Source organism: Hemitrygon akajei, unplaced genomic scaffold (genome assembly GCF_048418815.1).
Source record: "Hemitrygon akajei unplaced genomic scaffold, sHemAka1.3 Scf000154, whole genome shotgun sequence".
In the NCBI taxonomy this organism is placed as follows: Eukaryota; Metazoa; Chordata; class Chondrichthyes; order Myliobatiformes; family Dasyatidae; genus Hemitrygon; species Hemitrygon akajei.
This window is the reverse complement of record NW_027332040.1, coordinates 17473-35191: the sequence shown is the minus strand read 5'-3', so window position 1 is coordinate 35191 and position 17719 is coordinate 17473. Positions and strand designations below refer to the sequence as shown.

General features: G+C 45.5%; 1 non-coding gene across 1 annotated transcript; it reads right to left on the bottom strand.

Moving 5' to 3' along the window:
* Positions 1-13425: 13425 nt before the first annotated feature.
* Positions 13426-13497, bottom strand: trnac-gca (transfer RNA cysteine (anticodon GCA)). The gene has a single exon. It is a non-coding gene; the product is annotated as a tRNA-Cys (tRNA).
* Positions 13498-17719: the final 4222 nt, after the last annotated feature.

Genomic DNA, 17719 nt, shown 5'->3' with positions numbered 1-17719 from the left:
GTGCGCTCCTGGTTGAGGTGGTTCACATATTTAAGGATTACATGGATTTGGGATTGTGGACAAGTGGGTGTAAACACGGATTTGGGGTGAGATAAAGATTTGAGTGTGTTGGCGGATCTGAAGTTGCACATGCATTTTGGGCTGTGTGCGGATTTTAATGTCGTGGCATCCATTTTCTGAATTCCTGAAAGGATTCTTAACTGCATGTCGGGAGGTTTGTGATTTTGGGGTGCGCACTGAATTGGGTCGCGCAGATATTGGACAGTGTCGGAGAATAAGGGGTGCACACTGCTGTGGTGTGAACTTGGATTTGGGAATTTGGATTTGAGTTCACAAATAAAGTTAAGTTAAATCCTCATTTGAGCACTGATTTCGGGTGTGTGTAGATTTAGGGTTTGGCGGCAAATATGCACAAGGATTTGAGGATACGCGCCAATTTGAGGGTCTGTAGTCAATTACGGGGATGTAATTAGAGGTTGTGATGTTCGTATATTCCGGGGGCTGTTTGTTTACCAATCAACAGTTGCAATCGTAATTTCGAGTGGTGCGAATTTTAAATGTCGAAACAGCCATTTTCTGAACTGTTGGACATGAATTCTGCTTTGGAATTATTTATTATGTATGTGGCGTATCAGCGTGTTTGGAGTGCGCACTGATTTGGTGATGTGCAGAGGATTTGTGGATCCATGGCGGGCAGCTTTGATTTATCAGTGCAAAGACTCTGCTAAAGTAAATTCCGATAATCGGGAGCGCTGGGTAACTTTGCGGACTATTGTTATAACAATACTGTAACATAATTTAAATGTACATTTAAAGGTACTGTGCTGTGCTTTTAGAAATTTCTGCAAGTTTGAAGCGAATGCGAAAAAGGAACAGCCGGTGGGATTTAAGGAAGCAACTTCGACATCACTCGAAATTTAGTCTCAGACATGGCCGTGCACACGTATTTGGGGATACACATTGATTTGGGTGTGTTGGCGGATCAAGATTTGCACACGAATGCGTTGAGTGCGGATTGTTAACGTCGAGTCTGCCATTTTCTCAACTGTTTCGAATGTATCTTGCTCGGAAAAATGTCATGGGCATGTGTGGGTGTCAGCGGGTTTAGGGTTCACGCTGCATTGGGGATTGCGCAGAAATTAGGCGTGTCAGCGAAAATGGGTTGCACAGAGTCTCGGGGTGCACACGGATGCACACGGATTTTGGGGTTTGTTCTTGAATATGGGGATGCGCTCGCATTTGGGGATAGTATATTTGGGGGTTTGTCGGCGAATATGGAGTCGCCACGTTTCTGTGGGTGTATCTGGGAGTTCATAAGGATTTGGGTTGATCTGTGTGTGTCGGCGGATTTGGTGATGTGCTCACGACCTTTGGGATGCGTGGGGCTTTTAGTGACATGGCAGCCATTTTGTGTTTGAAATGATTCTTCGTCGGGGTCATCGAATGTGCGTGCTTACTTGGGGAACTGCGCAGATTTTGGGATTCGCACGCATTTTCGAGATACGTGCATACTGCTGCTGAGTATGAGGGTGCACATGAATTTGACCATCGTTGACCATGATGATAATGTTGTTGTCCCTGGAGCCTTAACACCGACCAGTGTGATAATGTAGCAGTGTGTCCCGGTCATTCACAGGAATGCATTCGTAAGACACCCATATTTTAACTTCCTCCCCTGTCCATGGAATTCAATTGGAGATTTACCCAACTCCTTGAGTCGGCTGAATGCGATTAGCTGGATCAAAGGTATATACAGTCTTGTATGTTGTACATTACTGCCCCATATAACTGAATACCTATCAAAAAGGGGGGCGGGGGTGGGCGGGATTAGTCCAAATGCCAGGCCAGGCAGCATCTATGGAAAAGAACACAGTCGACGTTTCGGGCCGAAGCCCTTCAGCAGGACTGAAGAAAAAAAAAGCAGCGGAGTAGATTTGAAAGATGGTGTGAGGGGAAAGAGAAACCCCAGACGATAGGTGAATCTTGGAGGTGGATGGATGACCCAAAATGCTAGGAAGTTGATTGCTGAAAGAGACAGAAGGCTATGGAGGAAAGAAAAAAATGGGATAAGGGGAGCAGGACCATAGGGAGGCTATGGCGGGCAAGGAGATATTAAGTGAGAGTGACAAAGGGGTGAAAAATGGTGAAGGAGAGGTTTAACAAAGCAATGTTCATGCCGTCAGGTTGGAAGCTAACCAAACGGATTATAAGCTGCTGTTCCTCGCACCTAAGTGTGGCCTCATCGTGAGAGTGGAGGAACTCATGAATGGACATATCGGAATGGGAATGGGAAGTGGAAATAAAATGGGTGACCACTTGGAGATACCGCCTGCTCGGCGGATGGAGTGTAGATGTACAAACCCCCAATCGGGTTGCATTCCTTTATTGGGGAAGAAACCATTTAGTCTGCGCAATTTCCAATTAAGTTCACATCTCAAACCCATGTGCACCCCAAATACGCACACATCCTCAAAAAAGAGCACATTGAAAATCCACGTGTGCATCAAACCCGCTGGGAACCTCAAATGCGTTTTACATAATCCCAGAAAATGATCATTTCGAGTAGTACACATGATGTCTTCGTAAATTATTGTGTTTCGCAAATTTGTAGGTAACGTCCTAAATCTATTATGAAAGTATCTGTAAATGATGCAAAATTTAGACAAGTCACAACTCCAAATCCGCAGACACCAAAACTCTGTGAGTTCTCAGAATTCCGAGAACATCCCCATAAATCTGCGCAATCCCCAAATCAGTGCGCACCTAAAACACGCTGATACTTCCAAACGCATAATGGATTATTTCAGAGCAGGAATCATTTCAACCAGTTCAGAAAATGTCAGACCCGACATTAAATAAATCCTCACAAATGCCCCAAAATTGTTTACAGATTGGCAGACACACTGAAATTTGCTTCTCACCACAAACCCCTGTGTACTCCCATACTCAACAGTACACACCTAAATATGCACAGATCACGAAAACCCGTGTGAACCCCCAAATCTTCGCCGATCTCTAAATAAGAGCGCACCCCAAAATGCATGTACACCTCAAACCACACATTGGATGATCCAGGCACAGGATGGTTTCAAACACGAGATGGCTGCCTTGACAGCAAAAACCCCAGGCATCTCAGAATCCATGAGGAGACCGCCACATCCGTAGACATATCAAGATCACGCCAAATCCACCTGAACCCCCAGATACACCCACAAAAACGTGGATATGGAGTGATCACGTACTTGGGGATAACATGTTTGGGGAGTGTGCATGGGTGCATTGATTAATATAATTTTGTAAAATGTAAATTGAAGAAAACATGAAGATAATCACAAATGATGATTCAGTGCCAGATTTCTGGACGAAATTTGGAAATGTGTATGAACCTTACGTTCTCACACTGTAGAAGAGACAGACAGGTACAGGATGAATTATTTAACCAGACTGCCCATTACTTGGCAACTTGAAATTTTTCTTCACAACTTTCGTCTGACCTCAGGCAGCTTTGACATGCTCACAAAATTCTTTTACATCAGCATCATCACGCACACAATTCTCAGCAGAGATGTTCCTGTTCTCACTGTGTGTTGCCTTGGACCTCCCATTTCTGTAGATTTTCTTCAGTTTGTGCAACAGTAACATCGTCATTTGACCGTTGTCACCCGACCTTGTTCTCTCTTTCGTATCTCTGCTGGTGTGTGTGTGTGTGTGTGTGTGTGTGTGTGTGTGTGTGTGTGTGTGTGTGTGTGTGTGTGTGTGTGTGTGTGTGTGTGTGTGTGTGTGTGTGTGTGTGTGTGTGTGTGTGTGTGTGTGTGTGTGTGTGTGTGTATGTCTGGGTGTTTCTGAGAAGAGACAATTTAAATGTTTTCCACATATTCTGTTCTGGCTGGAACATTGCCTGCCATTGTTCCGCACGCCGGCTGCTCTGCCGCTGACGAGGGCGCCATCGGAGTGTATGAATCCCGCCATCAGTGTCCGGATTTACTAATTTCATCCAACGTGACGCGAAGGCAGCGGTAAAAAAAAAAATGACGCTGAGGAGGGTGAAAACCGGACTTTAGTTTTCCTCTGCCACTTCAAATTTCGGAATTAGTATAGGCATCATTTCGACTTCATTTTACAGTGCAAAATCCTGTTCTGTCTCTGGATGACATGTGCAATCTCTTGGCAACTTCACTAAATGCGACAATGAACTGGAAATATTGCAGGATCCCCTCAAACTGCTGAATTAGTTTCTGCTCTGTATTTTCTGATCTTGCTTTTCTCTGCCTCTGTTCCAGCGAACTTGATGACGATTGCAAGCTTGTATCGGGGAAAGTGCGGTCTCTCCAAATGTGTCACTCGCTACCTGATGGGAATGGCAGTGGCCGATATCCTGGTCGTTATCTCGGATCCGCTGCTGAGGTAGACTGCATCGTTTTATTTTCCCCAATCATTCCTGATCATAACTCCCGCGTGTACACTCCGTTTCGGGTTGATTTTTGCGAGAACTGCGACCTCTGTCTGGCTGACTGTCGCTTTCACCGTCGATCGATTTCTGGCTATTTGCTGTAAGAAGCTGAAAATAAAATATTGCACCGAGAGAACGGCGGCTGTGGTCATCGGGACAGTGAGTGTGCTGGCCTGTTTGTAGAATGTCCCTGGGCTTTGCATCAGAGCAAAAGGTAATAATTAATAGTGTTCCCTGGTATCGTGTTCTTACACCGAGCTACAAAAACCCTCTCACATGGGCTGCATTTGCGATATTTCATCGCATTTTTACACCGTAAGTCCCATTCTTTCTGATTTTGTTGTTCAACATTTTGACTGTCAGACGAATTCTAGCGGCCAGTCGAGCCCGCAGGGGGCTCCGGGGACAAATGAGTGGAGAGAATGAGAGGGATCGGGAGATGGAGAACCGACGAAAATCCATCGTTTTGCTCTTCAGCATTACCGGTAGCTTCATATTGTTGTGCGTAACACAAGTGATATTTTCTATCTATTAAACGATTTCAAAGAGTTTTGCTTATTCTGTTACTGATCCCCGTTACATCACAGAAACGACATCCAGAATGCTGCAGATTCTCAGTTCCTGTTCTAATACGTGCATTTACGTCCTGACCCAGAGCAAATTCCGGAAGGAACTAAGGAATGCGGTGAAATACCCGTGGAATCCTGTGTTGAAGCTCATGAAACGTCAGAAATGAATGACATAAAGATTTATAATTTCGGCTGTCTTCTTGCTCCCTATTTTGCAATTAGGTGAGCTAATTATCAGGTGTGTTTCTATTTTTCTTCATAATTCTTCATTCCTCGTCCATGTAAGCACAATAGTGCGGAGAGAATGTCTCCGGTGGCAGTGTTTTTTTCCGTGCGTCAGATATGGTCTCCCAGATAACCACATTACCATCAAAAGCAACCACCTGTAGCTTCTCTGAAAACACGTTAAACTACTTGCGCTGTAGCTCGATGAATTTTGGCACACAAGAGAATGGTGATAGGTAGGAGCTACAGGGATGTAGGCGTCTCTAGATTGTAAGAAGGAGGTAGCTGGGTTATTGTCAGTAGAATGAAAGGAAATGGGAGCTACAGCAGAGTAATCTGTGCCGGTTCCCCTCTGTGATAATACACTGTGGATACCGTTGATGACTGCCTACACGGGAGGAACGTGGGTCGCAGAGACCGGGTTTTTGGCACTGAATCTAGTGCTGCCGCTCAGGCACGAAGAGTGTTGAAGGGGACTACAGGGTTGGGAGGAGATAAAACGTCCGGGGAGCAGATTGGAGGTTCTGCAGGCGCGATAGAGACTCCCGGATGGTCTGTTGGCTCTCAGGTGCCCGGAGCAGAGATGTCTCAGATCGGGTCCATGGCGTTCTGAAGTGGAAGCGTCGGCAGCCAGATGTCTTCGTACCTATCAGTGCGAATGACATCGATTTAAAAGATAAAGAGGTACTGAGGAGAGATTTTAGATTGCTGGATGAATTTAATTTGCTAGAGACATTGACCGTCTGGATAGTCAGAGGTTTGTTTTTTATTGTTTTTTTTTTCCCCCAGGGCTGGAGGTTGCCAGAAGAGGACAAAGATTTAAAGTCCTGGGGAGAAGGTACAGAGAAGATGTCAGGGGTAACTTTCTAACTCAGAGATTGGACAGTGAGTGCAATGGGCTGCTGGCGATGGTGGTGGTGGCAGATTCGATGGGGTCTTATAAGAGACTTTTGGATAGGTACATAGAGCTTAGGAATAATAGAGGGCTATGTTTAAGCCTAGTAATTTCTAAGATAGGAGCATGTTCGGCAGCACTTTGTGGGTCGAAGGGTCTGGATTGTGCTGTAGGTCTATGTTTCTATGTTTTATATATCTGTTTGTATGAAAGCGGTAAAACAGGACATCCATGGTAGTCTTCTTTGGAGCCCTTCCTGTGCCACACGGCAGAGAGCATAAGAAAAGGATAATTTGGCAGATGAATGTGTGGCTGAGGTACTGCTGCAGGAGACAGGGTTTCAGATTTATAGGGCAGTGAGATCTCTTCTTGGGAGGATACAGCCGCAGCATAGAGGGATGGAGAGGAGAAGAATTTCATTTTAGCCACAACTGGGTGTAATTGTGGAATTGATTGTGTTAATCAACAATGGAGGCCAGTTAATTGAGTATATTTAAGTCTGACTTTGATAGATTGTAGGACGTGAAGGGAAACGGGGGAAGACATGAGACTACGGCTGAGAGGGAAAATGAATTAGCCATGATGAAAAGGCGAAACAGACACGCTGGGTCAATTGGCTTAGTTCTGCTCCTGTATCTTATGGTGTTATCTGCGGAATCTTCTAACTCCCGAGCTAGTGGCTGTGGTGGTAATCGGAACGGTCTATGGGGAAGAGTTAAAGTGGAGACAGCTGAATATTTAAATGATGTCAGTGGGGTCCAGGAATACACAAGGAGCGTTGATCAGGTTTGATTATCCAGGGCAGCGTTCAGGGTTCGAGTGGTGTCCTCTGCTGTGATCTACTGCAAGCTTTTGGAGAACCGTGCAGGGACTCAGTGTCAGGGTACTGGGAATCACAAGCTGCCGGTCGCCTCCACGTCCCTCACTGCATTAATGGGCAGGATGAGCAATGAATCTCCCAAAACTGCAAACCCTCCCTGCACATTGAATGATCACACCGCCGAATTTCCATCACTTCCTCGGGGAAGAAATAACAACTGCAGAAATCTCAGCCAACTCCATAACGGCCACCAGCATCTCCAGCACAGAAGGCATCTGCCAAACGCGATGATCAGAAAGGTGGCATCCATCATGAAGGATTTTCTACTTTGGATGCTACAGTCAAGGAGGAGTAAACGGAGCCTGGAGACCCACATTCCACGTTTTGGGCTCAGTTTATTTCCCTCCAGCATCAATCTTCTGAGTGGACAATGAACACATATACACTACCTCACTATTTATCATCTTTATAAGAACTAAATATTTAATTGAAATACTTAAATTATATTAGACCTAATTATGTATTTTAATACATAGGTAAAACAACAGATTGTCCAACACTTGCCGGTGATATTAAACCTGGTTCTGATTCTGATCTTCCCAACGTCATCCACACTTCACTCCCTCCCTTGAACCTCTCTGACCGATCTCTACGAACCACACCAACCCGCATAATCACCTTAATAATCCCCACCACACCCCCTACCCAACATCAGCCACACGCACGTACCCCACCACCAGCGATCACCACCACCGTCAGCACCAAGGCCTTCTTCCACCGGAAACCACACGCCGCCTCTTCCCTGGACCCCCGCAGATCGGGCTTTTCAAACGCCTGTGACCCCAATCACCACCACAGTCACCTCCAAACTCCCACCTCTCCGACTTTACTGAACAAGTTTCCGAGCTTTCACACTTACTTGACCCTTTCTCTCCGTGAACACTCATTTACCTCATTTAATTTAGGAAGAGTGGTGAATAGGACTGCGGTGTTGAAAGGAGATTAAAACGCCAGAGCAGCAGAGTCGAGATTCCGTGGGTGCATAGAAACACCCGGATTGTGTGTTCCCTCCCAGGTGCAAAGGTCAAGTTTACTCAGGTAGGGTCTAGGGTATTGACGTGGAAGTGTAGGCAGTCAGATATCTTGATACATGTCAACACCTATAATCCAAGTAAGGAGGTGGGAAAGAGACTGTATGATGCTAAGTGAAAAAAGGCAGAACAGGACATCAACGATTATTACCTCTGAAAATCTCCCTGAACCGTACGGAGGATGAGAAGAGAATAATTTGGCATGTAAATACGTGGCTGAGGAACTTCTGCAGGGCGCACGGATTCAGATTACTGGTCAGTGAGACCACTTCTTGGGAGAAAACATCCTCAAAATAGAAGGAAGGAGACGAAAAGGAATTAATTCTGCCAGAGTATGATGAAACTGTGGAATTTATTCTGCCAGAGTATGATGAAACTGTGGAATTTGTTCTGCCAGAGTATGATGAAACTGTGGAATTTATTCTGCCAGAGTGTGATGAAACTGTGGAATTTATTCTGCCAGAGTCTGATGAAACTGTGGAATTTATTCTGCCAGAGTATGATGAAATTGTGGAATTTATTCTGCCAGAGTCTGATGAAACTGCGGAATTTATTGCCAAAGTCAGCTGTGCAGACGAGGAGCTTTGCTCAGGTTTGAATACCCATCGTCACAGAGAATGGCGGGGCTGCTTGGAGGGCTCGAGTGGCATCCTCTGCTGAGACCTACTGTGAGCTCTGGGAGAACAGGTCGGACCGGGATATCGGTGTACTGACGGTCACAGTCTATGTCTTACTTCCGCGCCCCTCACTGTGCTCACCGGCGGTGAAACTCCCAAAACAAAAACTCCGCCCTGAACCTTCAATGATCACCCGGCCGAACTTCCATCACTTCCAAGAAAATAATAAAAACAGCTGCAGAAATCTCAGCCGAGTGCATCACGGGAAGGAGCCTCTCCGGCATCGAAGGCATCTTCGAAAATTGATGATTAGAAACGGGGCATCCATCATTAAGGATATTCAATCCTGAACATACCCTCTTCTCATTGCCACAGTCAATGAGGAGTTGAAAGAGTCTGAAGACCCACATCCCCAGTTTCAGGGACAGTTTCTTTCTCTCCAGCACCAGATTTCTAACTGGAGAATGAACCCCTCTACACTACCTCACTATTTACCCTCTGTTTAAGAACTACATATTTACCTTAAAATACTTATTTTACGAAAACATTTCAGGAATTATTTTACTGAACTGTTGCCGGAAAACAATAAATTCTAGACATAGGACTGCGATATTAAGCCTAGTTCGGATTCTGATCTCCGCACTTTCAGCCACATGCCATTCTCCGCAATATCCACCTCCAACTCCCCTCCACTACCCATTGTCAACCCCACGCCACTCTCCCCCTGATCCTTGGCTGATCGGTCTCTCCGAACGCCATCACGGCCATACCCACCTCCATCCATCCCACCGACAACCTCACGACACTTCCTCCCTAGACGCTCGCCAACCGTCTCTCAAAAGCCCCCCATCCAGAGCGCCCTTACTCTCAGCTATCTTCTCCTTGTCCCGCAGTGAATGCTCCTCTCTCCACAGTTAACATTAATGTCCCTGAGTCCCAGACACCCACTGGCCCCGTCCTGCATCCCTGGTGTTACTGTCTAAGACGGGTAATACGGGTTCCCCGTGTAAGACGGGTTCGGTGAATGACCCCGTGGTGATTTGCATACGTGGGACTGGAGGGGGAGGAGTGTGAGAAAGCCTTCTGCCCCGGAATGGGGGAGACCCTGTCTGTCAACCGACTAATATTCAGCTAAACTCTGCCCACCTCAGCCATTGCTTCAGACCAGAATACTTCCACGGTAGGTGACATCATCATAGCAGGAGTTTGTTTAGCCCATCGGGCCCTTGAGAGAAATCCCACTGGTGACATTCTCTGCATTGTCAACTCTGGGAGCAGGCTATTCTATGCGCTGGGTAGAGATTGACAGACCTTCCCAAAGGCTCGCCGGTACCGAATACAGCGAGTTTCTGTCAAGAAACAGAGACCAGTTTAATGCAAACAGCGTCAGCTTTATTGAGTCATGCAGTTGGATGGAGTAATGGTTGTACTAGGCGGGGCAGCGATCAGCGGGATCAGTGTATAGTCAGTTCCGATACCAGGGAATGTGAACACCGGAAAACAGTAACCCTTTCCCATAATCAGAGCACAGGAGAATTATTGTAGTTACATAGAGACAGAGGCAGATCACATCGCACACCCGCTGCCCGTTCTGCCCAGTGTGTGCACCGCTCCAGCGCCGACAACCCGGGCGGTGAGACAGAAGTGCCCAGTGGGCTTCATCTTCCCCAGTTGTGATCCCCGAGGAGACACAAACATCCCTCAAAACCCTACGCGTCAACCTGCATGGCCCGGGGTCTATAATGTGTTCCGGATCTCACACTTGCACCAGGGATGCAAAAGACCCCGGGGCAGGACACATCTGTCTGTTCCCGACATGGGCACAGTTTTCTCAGGGCTGCTTCCGTTATCAACGCGGTCAGATGTTCCTGTGTCAGTGGAGGAACATGGTGGACGGAAGTCCGAGAACAGGGCTCCTAATCTAGCCACATTGCGGTTACTATGAGAGTGGGTTATGATCCGTCACTGGTTGGTTACAGGGTGCCGAGGCCAGGCTGGGTGAACATGCCATTGCCGTGATTACTGAATAGCGGTATGGGAACACGTTATTAGTGGAGAGCGTGCCGAAAGCGGTGATTGATACGAAGCAAGGCGGGCGATCCACGGCTCGTCCTTACATGAGTGGGCAATCCATTTCGCCAGTGGCAACGAACCAGACCTGGTTACTGAAAGGTGAAACAGAGAGAGGTGAGGAGAAGGTTCCTCAGTGCAACCGCTGTCCCTTTATTGACGGGATTGTTTTGGTCAGCAGAGAACCGATCTCAGAAAGCGGCAGTGCTTGGCCGGGTGAGTGTGGAGAGCCGGCGGCACAAATGCGCTGGGCGACGCGTTACTACAGTTAGAGGGCAAGGAATCTACGATTAGAAAGGGTTAAGATATCGCTAGGAAGGTGATTAAATACTCAAGGCGTTTTCCACGTATGTGGGAACTGAAGGATTACGTGTGTCACGAAAGGACCGACTAGGAATAACAGAGGAAACATGGGCCTGGTATCGGAGAGGTAGGAAAGGTCATTAATGAATACTTTCTCTCAGTATTCACGATTCAGAAAGACCTTGACAAATGTGAGCAAACTAGAACAGGCTGATATGCTTGAACAGGTCGCTGTTAAGTAGGATGAGTGCACGCAGCATAAGGAATAAAATGGACGATCTGAAAATTCAGCTGCAGATTGGCAAAAATGACGTTATGGCCATCTCTGAAACTTGGCTAAGGGATGGCTGCCATCGGGAGCTGAACGTCCAAGGATATACGGCCTATCGGAAAGATAGGTTAGTAGGCGGGGGGGGGGGGGTTGCTGTGGCTCTGTGTATTAAAAATAATATTAAATCATTAGAAAAGAGATGACATAGGATTGGAAGGTGTAGAGTCTCCACGGGTTGAGTTAAGAAATGGCAAGGGTAAAGGGACCCTAATGACAGTTATTTACAGGCCTCCAAACAGCTTGTTGGTTTACCAATTACAGCAGGAGATAGAAGATGCGCGTCAGAAAGGCAATGTAATGATAATCATCGGAAATATTAACATGAAAGCGGATTGGGAAAAGCACGTCACTACTGGACCACACGAGAGAGAATTTGCAGAATGTTTAAGGGATGGCTTTTTACAACAGCTTGTTGTTCAGCCCGCTAGCGGATCGGATGTGCTGGTTTGGGTGTTGTGCAATGATCGGAACTGGTAAGAGAGCTCAAGGTTAAAGGACCCTGAGGGTACAGAGATCACAGTATTATCAAGTTCATATTGATATTTGAGAGGGAAAAATAAAATCCAATGTGTCGATATGTCAGTGAAATAAAGGAAATTACAATGGCATGGGAGGGAAACTGGCCTAAGTTGACTGGAAAGGGACATTTGCAGGAAAGAAAAATAGGGATACATTTTCAAAGGGAGGAAGGACACTACCGTGGCTGAGAAGTGAAATCAAAGCCGAAGTAAAAGCAAAAGAGGAGGCGTAAAAGGAAACCACAGCTATTGGAAAAATAAAACTTTGGGGAGCTTTTAAGAACCTGCAGAAATAAATAAAGAAGGTCATTTGGAAGGAAACGATGGATTACAAGAGGAAGCTGGTGACTAATATCAATGAAGATACTAATAACTGTTGTAAGTACATTAAAGGTAAAAGAGAGTCGAGGGTAGATATAGGATTATTAGAAAATGACACGGGATATATTGCAATAAGAGATGCAGAGATGACAGAGGAACTGAATGCTTATTTTGCATCAGTGTTCTCAGTAGAAGACGTCTGCAGTATACCGGACATTCAGGAGCGCCAGGGAAGTGAAGTTTGTGCAGGAAAAAGTACGACTGAGAAGGTGCTCAGGAAGCTACCTGCTCCTGGACCTGATGGAATGCACCCTCAGGTTCTGACGAAAATAGCGGGAGAGATTAACCATATAACCATATAACAATTACAGCACGGGAACAGGACATCTGGGCCCTTCTAATCTGTGCCGAACGGTTAGTCTCACCTCGTCCCACCGACCTGCACTCAGCCAATAACCCTCCATTCCTTTCCTGTCCATATACCTATCCATTTTTTTAAAAAGGTCAATATCGTACCTGCCTCTTCCACTTCTACTGGAGGCACGATCTACACAGTTGCCACTCTCTGAGTAAAGAAGATCCCCCTCGAGTTACCCCTAAACTTTTGCCCCTTAACTCTCAACTCATGTTCTCTTGGTTGAATTTCCCCTACTCTCAATGGAAAAATCCCATCCACGTCAACTCTATCTATCCCACTCATAATTTTAAATACCTCTATCAAGGCCTCCCTCAACCTTCTACGCTCCAACAAATAAAGACCTAACTTCTTTAACCTTTCTCGGTAACTTGGGCGCTGAAACCCAGGAAACATTCTAGTAAATTTCCTTTGTACTCTCTCTATTTTGTTGACATCTTTCCTATAATTCGGTGACCAGAACTGTACACAATACTCCAAGTTTGGCCTCACCAATGTCTTGTACAATTTTAAAATTACATCCCAATTCCAATACGTTCAATTCTCTAATTTATAATGGCCAGCATATCAAAAACTTTCTTCACCAACCTATTTACATGAGATTCCACCTTGAAGGATCTATGCATCATTATTCCTAGATCACCTTGTTCTACTGCATTCCTCAGTGCCCGACCATTTACCACGTGTGGTCTATTTTGATCAGTCCTAGCAAAATTTGGCACCTCACACTTAGCGCAATTAAACTTCAATAAATGAAATTACATTCTATATCATCGCTGTGGTCACTTTTTTATTTTTGAAGGGGGCACCTGGATTTGAACCAGGGACCTCTTGATCTGCAGTCAAATGCTCTACCACTGAACTATACACCCACATTTTTAAGGCTACAGATTGTGGAGGCATTAAAAATAATCTTTCAAGAATCCATAGATTCTGGCGTTCTGGATAACAAAAAAAAATGCAAACGTTATTTCACTATTTAAGAAGGCCTGTTAGCCAGTTATCAGTGGTTGGGAAGTTGTCGGAATCGATGTTAGGGATAAGATTACGGAGAACCTGCAGGCACATGACAAGATAGGACAAAGACTGTATAATTTTCTGAAAGGAAACTCCTGCGCGACTGGTCTGGGTGCCGGTTACCAGTGGTGATTCACCGGTGCAGCATAAGTGAGGAGCGGGTAGTGTCGAGGAAACAGAGAGCTCGCAGAGCGATTTAGATGGTTTGGGGAATAGGCAAAGAAGTGGAAAATGAAATGCATCGTTGGAAATTGTATGGCCATGCATTTTGAAGGAAAAAATAAACGTGCATACAATTATTTGGATGGAGAGAGAATTCAAAATACAGAGATCAAAGGGACTTGGGGGTTCTTGGGCAAGATACCCTAAAGGTTAGCCTCCAAGTTGAAACGTTTCTGAGGAAGTCGAATGCACCGTTGGCATTACTTTCTCGATGTATAGTATATAAGAGCAGGGATGTGATGTTGAGGCTCTATAAGGCACTCGTGAGACCACATTAGAGTATTGTGTGCAATTTGAGGCTCTTATTTTAGAAAAGGTATACTGCTGTAGGAGATGGTTCAGTGAAGATTCACCTTAATGATTCGAGAAATGAAAGGGTTACCGTATGAGGAAACATTTGGCAGCTCTGGGATTGTATTCCATGGAGTTCAGGAGAATGAGCCGGATATCATATCAACATTCCGAATTTTAAAAAGTCTTAACAGATCAGAAATGGCGAAGTTATTTCCCATTGTAGGGTATTCTAGGACACGAGTGCACGACTTCAGGATTGAAGGACGACCATTTAGAACTGAGATGAGGAGAAATTTGTTTAGTCAGTGGGTGGTAAATATGTGGAATTTGTTGCCACGAGCAGTTATGGAGACCAGACTACTCGGTGTATTTATGTCAGGGATAGATGAGTTGTTGATTAGCCAAGGCCTCAAAGGTTATGGGGTGAAGGGACAGGGTCGTGAGAATAATGGAAGTTGGGATCAGTCCATAATTGACTGGCGAAGCAGACTGAATAGGCCGTATGGCCTACTTCTTTCCTACATCTTAGGTCTTAATACGAGATTTCAAAAGCAACATAAAAAGCAAAAGAGCAATTGAGTATTAAAAAGTACAATTGAGCAATATTAGTTGGAAGTTGGAGTACCGGAAAGGCATTATGAAGGTAAAGATAGAGTACGAAAGTAAGCTGACTAATAATATTAACAAAGTTACCAAAATTCTCAGATACTTCTACCACTGAAATATACGCAGCTCAGGCCACTAGTCGGACCTTGCTCAATGATTGCATTCCAGACTTTGTGTGAGACCTTATCAACATGTCTGCACAATTTCTGTACCAGCTGTTCTGGCACCCTGGTTCCAATTCCCCTGTAAATGTAGTTTAAGCTTCATCATGCAGCTCTAGCTAACCATCCGACAAGATATTACTGCACTTCCAGTTCACGCACAAACCGTCTTTATCCACAGGTCTCAGCTTCCCTGGAAAAGAGATCAGTACTCGAAAAATCGTATGGCCTGTCTCCTATACCAAACCCTTAGCCACGTGTTAATCTATATCATATTTCCATTTCTCGCCTCATTAGGACGCGCCACGTGTCGCTGTCACAACCCCGAGGATCCTGCCCTCCACCTCAGCGCCTAACTCTCTGAATCTCCATTGCAGAAAGTCGTCACTCCGATGTCATTGGTACATAAATGGACCACGACCGCTGTCTGCTCACGCTCCTGCTGAAAAATGTTCAGGATTTGATCCAAGTTGTCCCGGACCCTGGCACCCGGGAGGTAACATATCATCCAGGAATCTATCTTCCCCTTCCCTTTTGAGTCAGTAAACCAGACTCAGTGCCAGAGGTCCGACCGCTGTGGATTTTCCCTACCAGGTCATCCAACCACCAACCGCATCCAGATGTTTCTGATGGTTATGGCCATAGGGATAGTCTGCACTGCCTCTTTAAATCCTTTCCTCTTCCTGACTGTCCCACAGATCCCTGTGTCTTGCACCGTGGGTGTATCTACCACTCTGTATGTCCTAGTCCATCACGCCATAGGGCGGATTGTTACAAGCGGCAGCTGTGTGCACTTCTCGCGGGTGTCGTCATCAGGAACTCCGGAGGTATCCCCGCCTTCCACATCCCGCGAGGAGCCTTTTACTTAGATGGTGGCCGCCCGCTTGTCCCTGTCTTACATTAATGTGTTCTGTGCCTTTAACACTGGATCTGAGAACCTGAGCGAATTACGTTCTGTTAAGCGTCCCATCTCTCAGAAAGGCCGCTGCTCTAACGTCCAAAAGACCCTGTTTCCGTCTCCATTCTCAGATTAAACATTGACCTACAAACCTGAAAAACATTCTGACTGTCATTGAACCTTCGCTTTATTCCAAATTCATCAGATTATTGGCCCCTATAGTCTACTTTCCAACATCCATCTGTAAAGCAGCGTTGCCGGGTATAATTGAACCTCCTGCGTTCAGTTTCTGTTGACATTGTTGCGATCAACTCCCACACAGTTTTTAGATTCAGTCCTGTCTATAAACGTTTATTTCTCCGCTTCCCTAAATGTGAAAGCGATGAGTCTTCCAAGCGTTCTCATCCATCTCAACAAACGTCCTTCCCAAATTCTTGCCGAGACGCGTCTCACGAGTCTTCGAATTGTAATATTTTACAGCTTTACTTTACACAGAAGTTGCCTAACCTGAACAAACTGTAACACTCTCGTTTCATTTCCGATTGACAGGATGATATATGTGGTTGAGTGGATATGACGTTTTTTACAAATCAGGCATATATTCCGTTCTCAAACACATTTCAAAAGTTGTCAGGATGGCCGAGTGATATAAGGCGCCAGACTCAAGGAATGAAAGTCTTCCGACGTCTGGGGTCGTCGGTTCGAATCCCACTCCTGACAAAATTTGTCTTTAAGCGTTCAATCGAGGCGACGTTGTTTCTGTAAACAAACCCTGGGTTGTTGAGGTGGATTAGAAAAACTGTTGGAGGATAAGATTATGTTTTTGACAATGTTTATCGTATTGCAACAGGTCACCGTACACCGAATTCTGGGTGAGTGATTTATTCAGGAAAAAAAAATACACGGTGAAGGATCTCGACCCGAAACGTCGACTGCTTACGCTTTTCCACAGATGCTGCCTGGTCCGCTGAGCTCTTCCTGGCATACTCAGCTATTCAATATATAAAAGTTTCTGAAGTCAAATCATTGATGTCAGATTATTTAATGGATGGGCATGTGAGCGTACATTATCACCTGTTGATCAAAGGTCTGATTGCTGATGGGTAGTAACTGTTCTTGAACGTGGCGGTGCGAGTCCTGAGGCTCCTGTACCATCTACCCGATGACAGCAGCGCAAAAAGAGCATGGCAGGATGGTGACGACCTCTGACGGTAGATGCTGTTTTCCGATTACACCGTTTTATGTGGATCTGCTTAATGTTTGCGAGTGATTTCCCGTGATGGACTGGGCCGAATTCATTAACTTTTTAAAGATTTTCCTTCAAAGGTACGGTATTTCCGTACCACGTCTTGATGCAGACAGACAATATACTCTCTACGACACATCTATAGAAGCACATCAAGGTTTTTCATGTCATGCTGAATCACCGCAGTCTCCTAAGAAAGCAGAGGAAATAGTCATACCAACAGTTTAAAGTTAAATACGCGCCCCGCCTCTGATCCTCCAAGGAGAACTAGCTCAAAAACCTTTGGTTTTCCCTCTGCTGAAGACAACAATCAGTCCTTGGTCCTGCCGACATAGAGTGATAGTGTGTTGGCACATCTTGTTTAAAACGATCCCCTCGTAGTTGAAATGTATGCCCTGGAGCGGAGATAATTTCTGCTGCTCTACCAATATCTATGCCTGAAAATCTAAGAAACGTCTGTCAGATCCCCCTCACCTCCGATGCTCCAGAGAAAAATAACAAGTTTGCCCAAACTTTCGCTATTGCACAAACAGTCTAATTCAGGTCGCATCTTGGTGATGCTCTTCTGCACACTCTCCGAATCCGCGTCATCCTTTCTCTGGAGGATGGCCTGAACGGAGTGCAGCACAATTCCAGTGCTGTGATGCTGT